This window comes from Sarcophilus harrisii, chromosome 3, assembly GCF_902635505.1.
Source record: "Sarcophilus harrisii chromosome 3, mSarHar1.11, whole genome shotgun sequence".
NCBI lineage: Eukaryota > Metazoa > Chordata > Mammalia > Dasyuromorphia > Dasyuridae > Sarcophilus > Sarcophilus harrisii.
Window position 1 is genome coordinate 12,293,480 of NC_045428.1, and position 20,494 is coordinate 12,313,973.

A 20,494-nucleotide genomic window follows, 5' to 3' on the forward strand; every position below is an offset into this window, starting at 1 on the left:
TGAGACTAGAAGCACTGATGTTAGACTGGAAGGGACCTCAAAGGCCATCCAGTCCAAGCTCTTTGTTTTCAAGATGAGGAAACAGAGATTCAAGATTCATTGGCAGGATTCAAAGCCAAATGCTCTAATTCCCAAGTGAGGGCTCCTCTCTGTCCCTATGCTATAGTAGAACAAGCCCTAGAAAACTTGAGGAAAACCAATAATAGATGGAAGGATCTTGTTAGATAGAAGCTGATGGGAAAGGAAGATACTAAGACAATGAGGATAATAACTAACAACGACAGGAAGAAGATGAATTAAGTCTGAACCAGCATGAGGGGAGAGGGGAAAACAGAAAGGAGATTTGAGCCAGTTTCCTACGTCGGAACTCACAGTCAACAATTGGAGACTGATTTTATTTGTATTATAACTAGTCACAGGAACAAGTAGCACCTTATGTGAGCCAATATGGAGGAAGTACCATCCACATCTACCTAATGGACAGGAAGTCTTCAATGGATATAAAATCTTGTTCAGCAGCCCCCAAACACAAAGAATGAGCTCCTGGCTCAGGGAGCAGGGGGTTATTTGCCAGAAGAAATCATCCCGAAAATAAACAATCACAAAGAGAACTGAGGATCCTAATTCCAGCAGCTAGTGACAGCAAGGAGGATTGTCAACAACTCTGCTGAGAGTGGCTATGTTTATATTTCTGCCAATGACAAGTAACAGCTTCTTGTCCATAAAATGTAAATTTTCATACTTCCGGGAAAGATGAAGAGATTGAATGAGCTCGATTTTATTTACAAGGTTTTTGCAGTGTTGTGCTGGAGTCAGGGAGTCAGTTGTAAAATTTTCAGTGAGAATATTTACACTTTAGAAATCAGTAAATTTACAGATTGAGGCTCGATTTATTATTTTGTTGATTGTCTCGACTTAATAAAATTCTGGAGAAAATGCTAATGTAGCAGATTAAATTCAGAAGTGTATCATTTTTCAGAAAATCAGTTGTAAAATACTTATCAGAGTGCACCCCCTGGTTATTAGAATAATGAGGATTTTCTTTAGAGAGTGGGAAGACACTCAAAAAAAGAAAATGAAACAAAATAAGAAAAATGGTCTTAAACAGGCAATTGAATATCCTAGCTTTTCACAGGGCAGAAGATGAAAGGATGTGATAGAGAGACAGGAAGTTAAGAGAACTAATTAGTCATTTATAATATGTAGTCATTATGAATTTATTCTTGGAGAAAGCGAATATGATCCATCTAAGGAAAAAGCAGCTTCTTCTGCTCTAAGGACCAATAAATTTCTCCAGCATGAAAATAAGAGAATTCAAGGAAGTTGGTGATGCTCTGACTGGCTACTAGAGATAGTTGTATCTCTACTTGACTTCAAAACTAAGAGGTGTGATTTATTCTCTGAGAGTGTATCCAAGATGTGATGGAAGGACATTTGAGATCTGTCATATGTGGTGACATTTCTGGTGATTGGGAGAAATATCACCAAAGAGTATATAAGAAACATGTTCTGAGAAAGAAACTCTATCACTTGATTGTTCCTCCATTAACATAATAGTCACCTATAAAAAGCTACCCTGTGTGCAGGATTCCATTCCTTTTCAAATGATTTAAAAGTAGAACTCACTGGAAGCCCCTCAGTTGGGGAATGGCTGAATAAGTTGAATTATATGAAGCTGAAGTATATCAATTAGATTCCTATACTCATCCAATATTATTGTTCTGTAAGAAATGATAAGCAGGCTGATTTCAGAAAAGCCTGGAGAGATATACAAGAACTGATGCCAAGTGAAATGAATAGAACCAAGAAAACATGGTACACAGTAACAACAAGATTATGTGATGATCAGTTCTGATGAACTTGGCTCTTTTCAATAATGAGGTGATTCAAGACAATTCTAATAGACTTGTGACCGAAAGTGCCATCCACATCCAGAAAGAACTATGAAGATTGAATCTGGATCAAAGTATAGTATTTTTGCCTTTTTGTTGTTGTTGTTTGCTTGTTTTTTTGCTCATTTTCCCTGCTTTTGATCTGATTTTTTCTGTGTAGCATGACAAATATGGAAATATTTTTAGAATAAGTGTACACATTTAATCTATATCAGACTGCTTGCTGTCTAGGGAGGGGAGGAGGAGGGAGAAAAGTGAGAAAAATTTGGAACACAAGATTTTGTGAAAGCGAATGTTGGAAATTATCTTTGCATATATTTGGATAAAATAAAATACAATTTACAAAAAAAATATAACTCACATGTCCCTATTGATGTGATCCCTTTGAAGATGATCAATTAAAAACAAAGGCATTTAATAACATAATATAACAAAAAAGGGGAAATTTAGCAATAAGGTATTTCCCCTTAAACTTGGATCACTCTTTTGCCAAAATATAACTTCTTTCTGTGGGTATGCTTAGGGAACACATGTGGAAAAGCATAACCACAGACAATACATCTGTCCAGGGTATACGCATGCAGGAGCAACTTCTGCTTCTGCCATCTCCCTCTGGTCTCACAAGCCAGTAATCTCTGTTTTTATGTTCCCCATTAGAAGCTGCTTCTCTTTTTTTGTGCTTACTGTGAATCATTACACCTCTAGGAATGGGACTGCCAAGCTCTTTCCTGCTTTGACTCTCTGGCCTCAGTCAGAAGTACTTGATTAAGGTAGTACCTTTTCTCCACAAAAGGGACAATGGTCTCCATTATATTTCTTTTAGCTCAGAGCCCAGACATCCAGAAGCTTCAGCTCTTTGAGATGCCTCAGATATTCAATATAAGATTAAGGGAAGATCCTTCCATAGCTGCCTCCTGCCCTTAGGTAGAGGGAGATTGATGTGATCCCATTATATTAACTTGAAGTTGAAGTTATATATTATATATTAATTATTATATATATAATGTATTAAACACATGAATTATATATTAACTGTGACTGGCCTCTTAGTCCAGAAAGTACCTTAGTTTCTATATATAGTTTCTATATATCTTTTGCGTCAAAGATCAATAAGACAGCAATGGAGAGCTGGAAGATATTTAATCTGTCTTGGTGTTCCCCAGTGGTGATGTATACACATGCTGGGGAAAACACACACACACACGCACACAAAACATAACATACATCCCTTGTAGGTGCCCCCAGGGAATTCTTTTGTTCTTTTTATTTTTTTAAAGTCCAACAAATATTGACCATTCTGTTGAAAAGAATATTGTTTTTACTCTTTGAAAAGAAATGAGAAATGAAAATTTAAAAATGAGTTGTCAACCAAACTTGGTTTCTATGGATAAGGAAAACAAATAAAAAATTAGAAAAGCTTAAATTTTGAAAGTACGATTCTTTGATTATTTGTACTTACTCTCTTGCACTGGCCCTTTTCAGCAAGGCAGCATACTGGTCTGAACCCTAGAAAACAAGGGGACAGAAGAGTCAAAGGAACACAAATGGTTTCTTTGACCTCAACAGGAAACAGGATTGACCAAGTAGAAGCAAATAGTGTGCAAACAAAGCAATGCTGGGGAGAGAACATGGCAGAGGGCCCCCAAACTTCCAGATGACTCAGTAATTAGACAGACTCTCTTAGACTTGAGGAAGCCATGGAAAGGAAGTGATGGAGAAGCAAAGGGAAGCAGAAATAATGACACAGCAGTCGCAGGAGGTGGCCCAGAGCCTGGGAGTGTCACTTGACCCTCAACAGACTTCTAGATCCCAGAAAATCCCATGATGGCAGGAGGGTTGTGGGCACATTATTTAGGTGATAATAAGGAGGATGAATTGGGAGGTTGGCAAGCTTTTTACTAGGAACCTTAGTAGTTGGTTATTCTCTAGTTGACAAGAAGCAATGAATGCTTGAACTAGACAGAGTAGGAGCTAGACAGAGTAGAGGAACAGGTTTTAAGGAGGAAGGGATGATAAACTTGACTTTGGATGTGTTGATTTTGCATTATGGCAGGATAATCTGGAACAGAAGTCCAGCAGGAAATGGCAGTGTGGAAGGGGAAAGTTGGCAGGTACTAAAGCAGTTCAGAGAAGCCATATCAGAGTAGAAGTGATACCTGAAACCAGGAAAATGGAAAATGCTGTGGAGAATGGAGGGGGTGGGAGAGAGAAGGAGGGAGGGAAGGAGGGAGGGAGGGAAAAAGAGAGAGAGAGAGAGAGAGAGAGAGAGAGAGATAAGAAAGAGACAAAGGTAGCGATATTGTGACAGTTTCTTGAGGAATGCTTACATTTTAAAGGTGAGGCAAAAGGGACAATTAGGAAGCAATCAGAAAGGCAAGCTCAGTGTCAAGGAGTCACTGGAGGCACACCATGAAGGAGATGCTGATCCCAATGCCAAGTTCTGCCAAGAGGTTGAGCTGGATGAAGTATGAAATTGATGTGGGAAAGATTCCTACCTTTGATTCCCAAACCCCTCTATTGAATGTAATTGCCCTTTGACTCACAAATCCTGGTCCCTTTGAATTCCAATAGAAGATCCGGACCTGTCCCAGCCCCATCCGGATCTGAACCAACTTTGGGGCTACACCCCAAAGCCCCTCGAGCTAAGTCTCCTATTATAAAAGGGACACTCTGGGAACCCCTCTTTGCAGAGATTCCAAACATGCCAGCCATGTGAGGACCCTCTGTCCACTGGCCCCTCTGTTGGGTGTCCTTATCTCTACCTTCACCTATCTCCTACTTCTAAACTCAATAATAAACCTCTTTTATCAATCTAGCTCTTGGACTAATAAATGCTTTTATTGGGGACTCGTGCTGTTACTAGACCTCATTTACCGCCGTATCCTTGCGCCAAATCCAAGGGGGTTGCAGGAGAGCTCTGTTTGACTTCCTGTACACCAAATCTGCCACTAGATCTTAACTAAACCTTAATTTCATTTAGGTACCCCAAATCTAGACCTCAACAAAATGACATATATGCAATCTTTGGTGCTTTCAAGGTCAGATAGGTGCAATATAAATTTCTAAGCTACTTTTGGCTAATTAGGAGCAAATAGCAAGTCTGCATCAAGGTGATTATATCATGATAAAAATTCAAAAGGTCATTTATTCTCTATTGACTCGTCAGTCAATTAAATTTCATCTTTTAAAACACAAGTAGCTACTGCCACTGGTGTTGATTTTTTTTTCTCTTTGTAACATTTTTTTTTACTAGACATATTTATTATTGGATTATGGAAAAAGACTAATTCCCCATAAAGACTTATTAAAATCCAACATCTAATCTTCTGGATCTATTTTCTCTTTTAATTAGTGTGTTAATACTTCCTGCATTCTGCTCTGTTCATTTGAGGAGCTTTTCCAAAGAACCTTGATCCACACAAGTACCCCAAGGCTGCTTGATTCATCAAAAGAAAGGTCCATCTCCCTGAAGCCTTAAATTGCCTTACTGTGTGGGCCTGTGATGAATTTTCAGTCTTTTCCCTAGGAAGCACAGCACCAGTTCCTTCTTCCTTCCCATTATTGTGTTTTTTATTTTTTTTACTTCCTGTTTGAAGGATTACATTGTCTTTGTGGGAATCCATTAAGAAATATGATAATATTCTTCAAATATGAATAAGGAAAATAAGTGATGAGAAAATTACAGTTTTCACCAAAAAATCAACTATGGCAAAAAGAAAAAAAAATATTATGGCCAGCACCATTTTGCTGATTGATGCAAATCTTAGATTTAGAGGTGAAAGAGACCATTTATCACTGGGCATCTGCTAACTTAAGAAATAATGATATTTTGATAAAATTGATCTCCTTTGTAATTATGTATGTTATATTTTAAGCCTTTAAAATTATTATTCTAAGAGAGAGTCCTGAGGATTTTTTTCAGGCTTCCAAAAGGGTCCACATAGCAAAAGGTCAAGAGCCCCTGATATGGACCAACATTTCTTACCCATCTCACTTTTTTAAATGAGGAAAAGGATCTCTGAGAAGTAGAGCTTAGAAATCATTCTTCATTTTATGCAAGATGAGACTGAAGTCCAGGGCAGTTAAGCCATTTACTCTAAATCATCTGGATAGCAAGCAATAAATCTGAAATGTAAACTCCAAATTTAATCCTCTACATTGGCAAGATTTTTCTTTTACCAAGGGACTGCAAGTTGAAATCAAAGAATGAAGTAGCTATGATTCTCTAACTTAGAATTTTGTTACAATCTCAAAAGAAATGAGATATGAGTAAAAAAATGGAGAATTTCTATCATTTATTTCTGCTTTCCTGATAACTGGGGCTTGTTTCTACAAGTTTGTGCAACCAAAGGGATCAAGAAATTAAATACATCAAAATATTTTAATTCAGTAAAAAGCTGCATTTCAGCAGTTGTTGATCTGTTATCTTTTCAAAATGGTAGAGGATGTTACCAAAGGAAGTCAGAGGCCATTATCATGATATCGTTGACACGATCAGATTAATGAAACAGATGATGGAATTAGTTCATGTTTAGTCTATGCATCCTTATGTTTCTAGATATAAGTATAACTTTGATTTTGGCTTAGCCTGAGCAATCTGAGTTCTTAATTTCCACTTCTTAAAAAAAACAACAAAAAAACAGGAATTGGAACACAATTTCAGCAAGAAAAATTCTAATTAGGAAACTGAAAAAGCTTGTGACCGTGATCTCCAAAGCGAATGACAAAAATAGAAGGAAGAAAAGGAACTTAAAAATTTGAGGTAAGAATAGGGTTCCCTTCTGCCTCCCCTCTTACATCAATTTGGAAGAGAAAATTATAATGGAAGGTTACAGCCAGAGAAGTTTTAGCATTACTGAAAGCTTGTGTGATAGATTTGGACTTCTCAAAATAGTGATAGGCCCTTGCTACATGCCTGAGATTATTTGGGAGGCTTTTTCATAGAAGAATTTGTGTGAGGTTACATGTAACACAGCAGAGACTAAAAAAGATAAGAAAAAAATCAGAAACTTCAGTCATTTTTTGGTCATTCAATATGCGGATAATAATTTTAGAGTTCCCAAGTTACTAGTCCTCCCTTCTGGTTCTATAAGTGGGGACACCAAGTTTCTGAGAGAAAAGTATAATCATCTTGGTCTCTAAAACCAGTGATTGTTCCAATGAACTGCCTTCTTCTTGCTGTAATTTTCATTTCAGCCTCCTGGAACACTCTGATTTTTTAAAAACTGACCCATCTGAAATGCTGCAAAGAATAAAATTGATTTTTGGGGAAAGATTATGATCTTGTTTTCTGAAGAATGGCTTTTGATTTACACTGTCTTTTAAAGAAATTCTAAAGATATTCTCTGGTGAAACTGTTCCTGTGACAAAAAAACCTGAAGGGTAAAGTTGAAATATGGCCCTTTTTGGTGAAAATGGAATGGCTCCACTCCTTTAGGGGGTATATGAAATAGATTGCTGCCATCGATGTGATCTTTCCAGTGAGCAACTAGAATCAACAAGTATTTATTAAGCCCTGAGTCTGTACCAGGCATTGTGCTAAGCACTTGGGATACCAAGAAAGGGATAAACTGTTCCCAAATCTCAAAGAAATCACATTCTGATGGAGCAGACATCATAAAAGATATTATGTACATAAAGGATATATGTAGGGTAAATGGTAGATTATCTCAGAGGGAAGACACTAGAATTTTGGAAGGCTGGAGGAAGCAAAATTTTAGGTGGGACTTGAAGGAAGTCAGAGAAGACAGTGGGGAAAGAAAATTAGAAAGATATCATTCTAGGTAGGGAGGATCAGCCCCCCAAAATGCACAAAGGAGATGGAAACTTTTTTTTTGCCAGAAATGCCAAGGTTATTGGATTATAGAGAATCTGTAGAGGGTAAAGGAATAAAAGAACTGGAGAGTGGGAAGGGATTAGGTTATGAAAGGTCATAAAGTCCAAACAGAGAATTTTATATTTGATGTTGAAGGTAATAGGGAGCCATTGGAGTTAATTAAGAAAGGGTCAGACCTGTGTTTTTAGGAAATTTGCTTGGGTTAATGATTAGAGGATGAACTAGAATAGGAAGAAGCTTGAAGCAGGAGAACAATGGGATGCTATCGTAACTGCGTGAATGAGGGTCTGTGGAAGGATCATCTATGAATATTGTTGAGAAATTGGTGTTGACAGAACTTAGCAACCAAGTGGATATGGGGAAGTGAAACAGAGTGAGAAGGTCTGGATGACCCTGAGGTTGTAGGCTTGGATGACATGAATTATTGTTGATCTATCAACAGGAAGAGGGACATGTCAAAGAGGAGACAATTTCATAGTAAGTTCCATGCGATGTCTTCTTGGTCATCAGCCCCTGATCAAGAAAGTGAAAGGTAAAAGATTATAAAGAGTTTGAAAATCAGGCAGATATAGTTGTAGACCCATGTTCTCTATACTACAACCATAGCCATACTCCAACTAGATTTTGCCAAGCTTGGGACCTCAGAGATCAATTCAAAGCCCTAGTATAGGAATTGTTCAGCTACAGAAACCATCAAGACTCTATAAAGAAATGTCCTTTCATAAATGACTCATTTCCTTGCTGTAGACATGTTCTTCAGCTTGGTGAAAGTTATTTCCTCATGTAACCATATCCTGTATGGAGAAAATCTAAGAGGAAAAAGAGAGCAAGCTAAAGTCCAAGGAAGAATGGACAGATGTTCTAATAGAGTGATGGAAAAGGCAGAGCTGCAAAAACATTTAGGGACCAAAGGATCATCAATTTTGAGTTGAAGAAATCTTAGCAATATCTAGTCTGAACATTCATTTTACAGAAGAGAAAACTCAGATTTTGGAAAACCAAGAGGTCACACAGTAAATCAAAGACCAAGGATTTGAACCCATATCCTTGAACTCCAAATCTAACAAATTTCTTTAAAAATAAATACATTATTTATTTTTAACATTCACTTAAACATAGTTCTAATTCTTTCCTTCCCATTTTTCTTTCCCCACACATTGAGATTTACCATTTTCCTTTTTAACCTTGGTTCTTTTGACATTGATGCCCCTTCCCTTCCTGCTCTCTTACAGGATTACTTCTCCCCCCTGCATTTTATGGATTGTTTCATGGTCAATGTATTAGAAAAAGTGCACGTTATCAGAATTAATGTTTTGTTAAAAAGAATTGTATTCAGAAAGGTGTATTTAAGGTGTATTTTCAGCCATCTCCATCCAAAGGTCACAATTTTTGGTGGTCAGGGGAAATTAGCTACCTATTTCAATGTATCAACATCTACATTTTTGACTTTGGCTCCCTTTTCTAGGAATATTACCCCTATGAAAATTGAAGAATGTCTATGCTATCAAATCTGATGCTCACACAATCCTGTGTGGTATGTACAATTAATATTCCCATTTTTAAGATTAAGAAACTGAGCATTACTTACTTGCCAAGGGTCATACATTTTGTATTTAAGGCAGGATTTGGTCTTAAATTTTCCTGGCTCTGATAACATCACTCATTGAGCCACTTAACTACATCCATTTCGATAGCCTAGCTGTAGAACTTATCCATCAGTACAGGTACTTTAAACGGATACTACAACTGGACATGGGTTAGTCCCAGAATTGGACAGAAGGAGAGTAGACATTTTGGTCTTTTGAGTATTTGCAGTTCTAATAATGACATCACAGAAGATGAATTTCATCTTTTTGCTAAATCCCAATATGCTCCTAGATTTTGACAGTATCAGAAATATTGAAGTTGAAAATCATCCAAGGGGGTAAGATTGCACAATGGGTGTGAGCAGATTGTAAAACATTACTAATATAATATTCTTCATGAGGATGTCATCAGAAGAAAATATAATTAGAAAGGAAAAACAAGATGAGCTAGATATGTTTGTGGTAGAAAGAACGCTAAAATTGAAGCCAGAATACTTGAGTGTGAATCTGACTTTTCTTATTTACTTTAAGTAAGTTACGTCAGTTGGTTTCTTTATTTATGAAGAGGTAGGACCAGATGACCCCTCAGTTCCTATTCAGTTTAAATAAAAACCAATGTGAAAAGAGTGAGGGATGATGGAGAGATAGGTCACATTGCCTTATATTTAGGGTCAAGGAAGCCAGAGGTGTTCTCCCTTTTATCCCCCATAACATATTGATGGAACTCCATCTTGTGTACTCATAGATGGATAAGGGTAACCCAAGATTTGCATAGATAGCTTGGAAGGAATCTCTACATCATGGATCCATTGGAATATTGACGTAGAGACAAAGAGAATACACTTAATTCTAGACAAAGACATTAGGGAAAATAACTCTGTCCTTGCTCTCTGCAATCTTTCACCTCCCAGGATTATGGGACTCTGTCAGAGACTTTGAAATGCTATTCTATGCCATGTTAAATTGTCTTGATGTTGCGAGGCTGTAGACGGAAGTTCACATAGCTTAATTTTGCCATGTAGTTTCAAAAACCAAGCTGTGACCTGCATCAGATCCAAGGATGAAGCTTGTTCATTTGAAAAGAATTAAGATCCAGTGGAGAGTTAGCTGATAAATACAAAAGATTTGCTTAAACAAGTAAAGCACTTATAGGGCAAAATTACTTGTAAGATTTTTATCCTTTATATTTAATATTCATGAATGCTGATCCATGCAAGAGTTCTCTTAGGAGACTTAAAAAAATACTAATTAAATGAGAATGGGGATATTGTAACTGCTGTAGCTATTTTCTGACAGATTATATTGTAAAGAAGGTTACCTGGAGCGAATGTTCTGACGCCTACTCAGCACGAGAGTAAGAGCCAGCTCTTTTCCCAGAGATTTGGGTTCTGATGAACACATCTTCTAAAGCCTACCAGCACCCTGGTCTGGTTAAGGACAGTCCTGCCCATCTTAACTTGGAAAGGCAGCTGTAGGATTTCACTGCAAAAGGACCATGGGAGCAGTTTGGACCCTAGAGCCAGGCTTTGGAAGTTGGTAGAAGTAATGACAGTTATTTTCCTTTCTGTTTTCAACTTCGACAATTCATATTCTTTTCTTTTTCTAATTTAATTGCTCTTGTATTACAAATTATTCTTCACTCATAAAATATGGCTACTCATTTCTATTTTTGGATGCATTTAAAACAGTGAATTTACTTGTGTGTATATGTATTTACATGATTAAAATCTCTGTTATTAATAATTCCACTAGACACCCATATGTCCAGTGATTCAAAGTTTGAGGTTGAGATTCATCAGAGAAGGCAAGATATCAAGGCATGGAGGACATGCGACTAGTCTTGTAATGAGGAAAAATTAGGTTCAAGTGCTCCATCAGTTCTGCGTACTGATCAAGGAACCCTGGGAAGATGACGTTATTTCTCAGAAGCCCTCCATTCCCAAATGCTATTAAGACTAAGTTGCACAATGAGATGATTCAAACCAGTTCCAATTATTCAGGGATGAAGAGATCCATTCACACCCAGAGAGGACTGTGGGAACTGAGTGTGGACCACAACATAGCATTTTCATTCTTTCTGTTGATGTTTGCTTGCATTTTGTTTTCTTTCTCAGTTTTTTCCCCTTCTTATGCAGCAAAATAATTATATAAATATGTATACATATATTGGATTTAATATATATTTTAACATATTTAACATGTATTGGACCACCTCCCAGCTAGGGGAGGGTCTGGGGGAAAGGAGGGGAACATTTGGAACACAAGGTCTTGCAAGGGTCAATGTTGAAAAATTACTCATGTGTATGTTTTGTCAATAAAAAGGTTTTAAAAAGACTAAGTTGCAGAACAGCAACTGATCTGCATTGGGAAAAGAGGGTTTCTTCACTTGGGAGCTCCTTACACATATGAATTTATAAAGCAGGATGTGGACCTCCCAAATGTAGATAGATATAGAAAATACCCTTACATATGTATATGTAATACTAGCATATACATGTAATACATGCATATATATATATATATATATATATATATATATCCGTCCATGTATTCAAATCAGCATTAGATAAGCACACAGGTATGTTTTCATTTATGTTCATGTGTTCCTATACATGCATGCATATGTTTTTAAAGTCATATACACATGCAGACTCACATGCACGTAGATAAATACAAGGAATTATTAAGACTATCATGGATGTGAAAATTAGAAAATTAATGTGTTGTTTCTGAAGTTGTGAACTTCTCCGACCATTCTAGAGAGCAATCTGAAACTAGGTCCAAAGGGTTATCAAACAATGGATAGCTTTTGAGCTAGCATTCTCATTACTGGATTTATATCCCAAAGAAATAATTAAAAAAAAACTCACATGTACAAAAACCTTTATAGCAGCTCTTTTTTGTGGTGGCAAAGGGAATTGTGGACATATGCATCAACTGGAGAATGTCTGAACAAGTTGTGGTACGTGAATGTAGTGGGATATTATTGTGCTATAAGAAATGATGAGCAGGCAGATTGAGGAAAAAAAAAACTAGAAAGACTTAATACTATGATGCTGAGTGGAGTGAGCAGAAACAGAACAGCATTGTATACAGTAAGAGCAACATTATGATAGACTTAGCTCTTCTCAGCAATATAATGATCCAAAACAACTCCAAAGAACTCATGATGGGAAAGGCTGTCCACATCCAGAAAAAGAACTATGAAATGTAAATACAGATAGAAGCATATTATTGTCACTTTTTTGGTCTTTCTCATAGTTTTTCCCTTTTGTTTTCATTCTTTCCCTACTTGACTAATGTGAAAATATGTTTAATGTGATTGAACATGAATAACATATCATATTGCTTGATCTCTTGGGGAAGAGGAAGAAAAATTTGGAACTCAAAATCTTTCAAAATAAATTCTTTCATAATTTTTCAAGAATAAATGTTGAAGACAAAAATACTATCATGTATCATACTTGATTCTGGTAATACAAAGATAAAAACAATAGTGTAACTGCTTCCAAGGACAAATTATTTCACTGGGGAGGGGCGGTGTGTCTCAGTTTCCTAATCTGTCAAATTTGGAGATTGATCTCCAAGATTCCTTCCAACTTTAGATCATAAATCCCAGGAAAATAAGGATGGTTGACCCTATCTTGGGTTTGTGAAAAGCAAGTGAGAGAATATATAGGAAAGCATTTTAAAGGAAAAGTAAAGAATTACTTTTAATATTTATATATGTGGAAAGTGCCCCTGGCTAAACAAGAGAAAGAGAGGACTACACAAGAAAAAAAAGATTTTTGATTACAGAAAATAAAAAAAAATCCAATATAGCTAAGATTAGAAGGGAAAAATTAACTACAAGGGGAAAAATCTTTACAGGAAGTTTTACTGATAATCATTTTTTTCCAAGGATATATTATTTATAAGAACCTGATTCAAATTTATGACTAAAAGTCATTCCCCAAATGAGAAATGGTCTAATAAATTAACAGATAGTTCTCAAGAGAAAATAATCTAGATCTATATCCCAAATAATTTTTTTTTTAAAAGCAGAAAAGGTCCTGTGTGTGCAAAAATGTTTAGAGCAGTTGTTTCTGTAGTGGACAAAAATGTGGAAATTGAAGGAATGCCTTTTAGTTTGAAGAATGGCTGTACTAATTATTGTATGAGAATATAATGGAATACTAATTCTATAAGAAATGAAGAAAGGTGGTTGCAAAGGGACTTGGGCAAATTTGTTTGACCCAATGCAAAGGGAAGTGAGAATTTCAACAATTTATATATAATCTAATATTACTACAGCAACACAAAATTACAAAAGACTTCAGAGCCTAGATCAACAAAATGAACAATCATGACTGCAGATGAAAACTGCTATCTTATAACAGACAGAAAATGGACTAATATGAAGAATGAGAAATACATTTTAGTCCATGGCCAATGTAGGAAATTGTTATATTCAGTTATTCTTATATGATACAAGAACCATCTCTGTCTCTGTCTCTCTTTTCTCTCTTTCTCTGTGTCTCTCTCTGTCTTTCTTTCTCTCCCTCCTTTCATTCTCTTCCTCCTTTCTCTCCATCTCCCTTCTTCCTCCCTGATTTCTCTTTCCCTCAATCTTTCCTTCCTTCCTTCCTTCCTTCCTTCCTTCCTTCCTTCCTTCCTTCCTTCCTTCCTTCCTTCCTTCCTTCCTTCCTTCCTTCCCTCCTTCCTCTGTCTCTCTTTAGGCTGGGCTAGGTGGCAGGAAGGAAAATGCTTGATAATTGAAAAAAAATATATTTTTAAATATAGCTAAAATAGCATCCATTTAAAACATTTATAAAATACCATACATGTGTCAGGTGTTATACTGAACTTTTTTTTTATAGCTTCTATTGGTGGGTACAACACAGGAACTTTCCTTCTGATTAATTAATCAAAGTAAGTTGTATTATAGACCTGACTGGGAAATCATTTTGCTGGAAATCTACCTTTGGGGGTAGCTAGTTTAATCACAGATTCTGTAATCTTCATTGGAGGACTTTAAATGTAGAATATATTATTTTATATCTACTAGGGTTTAGTTATAATTTTGCCTAAAGGCAAGAGGAGAGACTAGATGACCTCTAGAAGTCCCTCCCAGCCTATATTTTTATAAGATTTGAATAATTCAATTTCAACCAATAACTGTGGGAACATGGAAATCCACAGATATTACTTAAATTGACCCAAATATGTCATTTTTTCCTCCACCTACTTCTCTGTAGTCACACCTTTGTTAAGAAGCAAAAATTAATAAGCATTACCAGGAGAAAAATGAAAAAAAATGCTACAGTTAGAAGGAACAACAGAACTTATTAAGTGCCTACTATGTGCCAAGCACTGGGGTAAGAGCTTTACAAATCCTGAGTCAATTCTTCCTCAAAAGAACATTAGGAAGAAGAGACTTTTTTATTATTTATATTTTATAATTAAGGAAATGAAGACAGACAGAGAAAAGGTGGTTTATTTGCTCAGGGACACACAGCAAATGTCTGAGGATGAATTTGACTCCAGACCCCATGTTCTGGGCACTACAATAACAAGAGATTCAGAATTTCCTATTTTCAAATAATATTAACTGGTTTTAATATAGTCCTTTGTAGCTTATAGATCACTTCATCTCATTATTTCATTTGACTCTTGGGATGATAATGTCCTGCCACAGACTGGAAAGAAGTTATGATCAGAGCTCCCATTTGACTCAGTCACTTCCTAGCATCCTCTTATTTTCATTTTGTGCATTATCAGAGGAGGGGAAAGAAATGAAGGATTTCTCACATCTTTGCACCTTTAAATGGGAAATTCTAGAACAATATTATATGCATTTTATAGGAAAGGAAATTAAAATGCAGAAAATGAAATAATTTACCCAAGTTCTAATCCATGCCATGATGTGAGAAGTTTTCTTTCTATTATATCACAGATTTTAGGAGAAAAAAGTATTATTTGCTGATATTTCTAACTTTTTGGGCTGTTATGACATAAAAAATGATTTCGTATCATTTTTAAACATCCATTTCCTAAGTAATTTAAAGATTTAACAAAAAAGGACATTAAAAAAATCAGATACCCCTAATGCTTTTATCATGTTACCAACTGCATCAAAATGTTCTTCCATGGAAATATGCTTTCTGTCTTCACAGGATGCTGATATGAACAAATTGTATATTCAGAGTAGATCAGAAATGTCTATCTCTGGAAACTTTTAATCTTCATAAATATGAGAGAGGGAATTCTGCTTTCAAATCCCCTTGGAACTCAGTGGCATTCTAAAATCTGAAGATCTCTAGGAGCATAGTATTTTATTTTTTTTTATTTTTTTATTTATTATAGCTTTTTATTTACAAGCTATATGTATGGGTAATTTTACAGCACTGACAATTGCCAAACCTTTTGTTCCAGTTTTCCCCCTCCTTCCCCCCACCCCTTCCCCCAGATGGCAGGATGACCAATACATATTAAATATGTTAAAGTAGAAATTAAATACAATATTAATATACATGTCCAAATAGTTATTTTGCTGTTCAAAAAGAATCGGACTTTGAAATAGGAGCACAGTTTTGTAAAGGGATGATGTGTGAGTGGGTGTGTCTCTCTGTGTGTGTGTGTGTGTGTGTGTGTATGTATATCTATATATATAGATAGATAGATACAGTAAAGTACTTTATTATGGCATTCACTCTGTTTAGAAATAGTCAAATTTTAATGTCTGATTTGAACTTAGAAGATATATCTGAACAAAAAAAGTTCCAGAGAACACAAATGAAGTTTCAAAGCCATATTATTGAGAAACAATCAGCCACAAACCATCAAAATGTCCAACAAAATCAATAATTTTAAGGGCAAAACGAGGCAGGAGACAAGTGTGTCTTTCTTATTGTAGGGAAAGCAGGACTTTTGTAACAAGGTAAAAATATCAACATCACCACCCTGATCTTTTTTCAGTTTTGTTCCCTAGGAAATTCATCTAGCTCACAGATTGATATTATGTTCAGAGGAAGGAATTGAAAGGCGTATTCTTATCCTAAATCAAATACCTGGGTGATTTTAGGGAGTAGGAGTTTAGGCAAAAAAAAAAAAAATAAAGACAGATTTTGCCTAAGTTGGGGTCCTTTTCTGGCTATGACTTTGGAGTTTGCAATATAAATGAATGACAACAAACCTACAAAGGGACATTTGTGCATATCCAAAGCATGCATTTGACACTGAGAAGAAAAGTTAGAGTTTTTTTTTTCCCCAAGGAGAAATAAACAAAGTTAAATAAAAATGCCTTTAAGCTTTCAATTACAAATAGTCCATTTTGCATCAGTTTGCTCTGCCTGGGTTAACCCCATTGAACAGGACGCCTAAGTTTATTACTTCTAAATTTATCACCATACTGCTAACTCAAGCCCTGACTGACACCTCTACCCTTAGTTTCCTCTCTCCTTTAGTTGTATGACTGAGGGTGGAGTATTAAACTCCTCCCAATACCTTCCTTTATAGCACACCTCATTCCAGTCTGCATCTGTTATTCTGCTTGGTTTCAACTCCACCGAACAAAATGTTCTCTGGTGTCTCTCCTTGCCCCCTTTCCTGCCTCCTATTATGTATTATTCCAGGCTTTTGATTGTAAGCTCCTTGAGGACAAAAGAAGTCTTTTTAAAAATTAATTGTATTCCTAGAGCTTCACACAGTAACTGACATATAGTAGGTGCCTAATAAATGTTTACTGAATTGTTTTGAAATTGTTCTATCAAATTAAACCTTCTTAACCATACTTGAAAGATTCTTGTTCCATCCTGGGAAACTCTTTGAATTACTTAAGCAAATTCATGAAGCTTTGCATGCCTTTTACCTCTATGAGTCCTAATTATATTCCATATAAGTCAAAGATAGACAGTCCCCATATATGCAAAAAGTATACATATAATTACTTTTGAAGTATCAAAAAGCTTGAAACAAAGGAAGTCTCCATTGAATAGGAGGTATCTGAACAAACTGGCTTGTAAATATTATCACACCATAAGAAATTATGATTATAAGGCATTCAGAGAAATATAAGATTTTATTTCAAGAATGAGAAAAAATGAGAAAAACAATAAATAAAGAGCAAGTAGAATGTCAGGCTTAGAGTCAGATATCAGGTCTTGTACTAGCTATGTACCTTGGACATTAAATCATCAATGTGTATCTCAGTTTCCTCATCTGTAAAATGAGAGTAATAATAGCACCTTCCTTCTAGGAATTTGTGAGGATCAAATGAGGTAATAATTGCAAAGTGCTTAGCATGTTGCCAGACATATAGCAAGCACATTAAATATTAAGTATTATTATTACAAATAATATAAATAAAACAGGCAATTCAGTTTTCATTAATCATAATGATGCAGCTTGAGGAGAGGAGATGTTGGAAGGACATCAACTCTGTAATCAGAGGCCTGGGTTCCAGTTGTCTCTCTAATACTTATTACCTATTTGTACAAATCCTTTGGCCTCCATGGGCCTGATTTTCCACATTTGGAAATTCAAAGATTGGTCTAGATAGGCTTTGTCAGTTCTGTTCTATAATTCCATATTGCTGTACATTTTGAAACAAGGTTGTTTTCAGCAGTTGCTTTTATCTCACTGTTCTTTGTTTCAGAGGAGGGTTAAATGAGAGGGAGGTTTGTTTTGAGGGAGTGGGCTGTGTACTGGATGTCAGAAACTAATTTTTAGAGTCTAGAAAGGTTATCAGTCTCTTTCCAATTTTAATGACAAATGATCTTTTAATGGATGTTTACATATTAGTTTTACCACTATGCCAACAAAAATTGAAAAAAAAATCACATATGTTTAATCAGGGTTTATCAAAGGATATTATATGACTATCCAGATTAAGAGATGATGAAGGAAGGGATCTGGAACTCTAACTTTCCTCCAAATAATGGGAGGAATATTTTCCATCTGACAATAAGTTCCCACAAGGTAGGAAACACAATTTGGGATTTGGCTTCTGGGCTGTTCATGCAGAAAAGACTTCTTTTCTGATGATTAATTAGCAAAAGATTAAAAGCAAAAAAAAAAAAAAAGTGCTTTTTATCTATCTTGAAATATTTGGAAGACACTGATTGGCCATGCCACAGGTGGCCATTCTCATTATTTAGACAATTCAGATCTTGGTACTTTTAGCAAACTAAGAATGACTCTTATCTCGGTTTGTACTGACTTTCCCAGCAATCCCCAGCAGCTTCTAGGAGATGGTTACTGTTATCTCAATGGCCTTGGAGTCTTTCCCTTATCTCTGATTGGAAAGTCCATGTAGAGTAGCTTCTCAGAGAATTCAGGAATGTGACAAACAACACAAATTAGGGGAGAAAAAAAAAGCTATTATAAAAATGTGTTTACTCCACAGACTTTAGACATTATTTTAACAAGTAAGAAAAGGCGTTAGAAAATATTACAATGGATTTCACAACAAATTTAAAACCTTTAACCATTTAGCAAATAATCAAGGTTACAATGCTGTATTTTATACAATGTTAGCTTGTCTTTACTTGAAATATCATTTTAGTATTATCATATTATATATTAGTATCATTGTTATTGCGATTCATATCGTGGTTAACAATAATATATAGTTTTCTCCTCTTTCCAGACTCTAAGAGAATTATGATGACAAATTGCTATCATAAAACTTTTCTTTTAAAAAGAATGAGCAAAGGGCAGCTAGGTGATGCAGTGAATAGAGCACTAGCCCTAAAGTTGGGAGGACCCGAGTTCAAATGAGGCCTAAGACACTTAACATTTCCTTCCTGTGTGACCCTGGCAAGTCACTTAACTCCATTTGTCTCTGAAAAAAAACAAAACAAAACAAACAAACAAATAAACAATGAGTGGTAGATTGCTATTGGACAAATCAAGAAGAACAAGCATATTAAGGCAAAAGGTTGTATATCTTTGATAGATACTTCAGCATTTCATGTCTTTTTTAATTCATCTGGTCTTTTCAAGGGAATGAAGAATACACATCATATCTCTTCTAATAACCACTTTTTCCACATACAAAGGGAGTCCTTTACCCACTAAAGAATCACAATGAGAGATTACTACTACTACTACTACTAAAAATACCCAGACATTTGGACAACACATTAAGGTTTCTAAAATGCTTTGCATATATTGTCTCATTTCTTGTGAAACAGGTACTATTATTATCCCCATTCTACAGATGAGAAATCTGAGGCTGATAGCTGCTAAGTGATGTGCCCAGGTTTTAATGCAGGTGTTCCAAGTCCTGTGCTCTGTTCACTTCACCACCTAACTACTTCTAAAATGAAAGGCTCAGCATGATTAGTTACATCACTACCCACATTATGCTTCAATTGATTCAACTTCCTTGGCTTGTCTTTCCCCCTCCTCCCCTCCCTCTCTGTCTCTGTCTCTCTCTCCCCCCTCTCCCTCCCCCTTTCTTCTTTTTTTTCTTCTTCTTCTTCCTCTTCTTCCTCTTCTTCCTCTTCCTCTCTGTCTCTTTTTCTGTTTCTCTCTATGTCCCTCTCCCTCCCTCTCTCTTCCTCTCTGCCTCTCTTCATCCCTTTCCCTCTCTCTCCCCCTTTTCTCCTCTTTCTTTTTCACTTTCTCTGTTTGTCTCTCTATCTCTTTTTCTGGATCCCAATTTTTGCCCATTAAGAGCAAAACATCTGAAAGAAAAGGGAAAACTGTAAGCTGCTCAGTTGAGGGCTGGGTTTGTCTTAACACAAATGCTCAAGGTTGGGCTTTCAGCTTGAACTTGTCAGTTAATTTTTTTCAAAAGGTTCCATAGAAATTTAATTGGATTTAATCACTTTTCTCATACCCAAACTCTCTTTCTTTCCCAATCTGTTATTAAATCCTTTCACAGGAAATGAGGGGCAGTGTCTTTATTGCCATGTACTCTTTGTTCTAAATCCAGTCGTTTTGAGTATTCTTGTTAGGTTTGGTAGGAAAGAAGCAGGTTTTCATTTAATATTCTCTGATTTCTGTTCATAAAAAGAATTGTCATAAAGATCATAAATTCTGTTTCTCTGGGCTCCCATGAACACATCCTTTAATTCAATAATAATTTACTGCATTCTTATTATGTATGGAAGATATAGAATCCCTAGTATTTATGAACCACTGTGCTAGGCACCAAGGGAAATAGTGACATTTCCTTTCCTGTAGCTTTATGA